The following is a 604-nucleotide window of genomic DNA, read 5'->3' on the forward strand; positions in this document are numbered from 1 at the left end:
CTAAAAGGTCAGGTATGCATCTTACTCTTAGATTTGTCTATGAGAATTTGATGTATCGTATTGATTTGATATCTTTGAATTGGCTATGTAGATAATTGGCATAATACATATTTACCTGACTGATAATAAATTGTTACATTTGATCTATTCTGACTTCCTCTGAAATTATTTCCTCAAGTAGATTTAGTGAATGCGCATCCGGAAAACTGCGACCAGGGTTACGTGCATATTAGATCTCAGGGTTAGATGAAGCATGGGGCACATCAGGTGAGATAATGGGTTTCTGACTAACCGCTTGACCTTAGTTTAAGTTGTACTCAGTTACGTTAACCATGTATATGATTTCAGAGTTAATTAAGTTGTACGGAGCTATATTAGCTATCGGGGGCTAATTTTCACATTATCGAGTGTCTAAACTGATTTTACTTCCAAGTTTTAAGTAAACATGCAAAAATTAAACGATAAACCTTTACTTGGCTAGTTAACTGAAATAAAACGATCAACTGCACATACCTCTGCTGAATCCATTGTAACTTGAACGGTGGTCTCGCGCTGATGACGTCAGCATCCAGGTAGGCACGCCCAGGGCACGCGATTCATACCA

Source organism: Sinocyclocheilus anshuiensis, unplaced genomic scaffold (genome assembly GCF_001515605.1).
Source record: "Sinocyclocheilus anshuiensis isolate Anshui unplaced genomic scaffold, SAMN03320099.WGS_v1.1 scaffold1170, whole genome shotgun sequence".
In the NCBI taxonomy this organism is placed as follows: Eukaryota; Metazoa; Chordata; class Actinopteri; order Cypriniformes; family Cyprinidae; genus Sinocyclocheilus; species Sinocyclocheilus anshuiensis.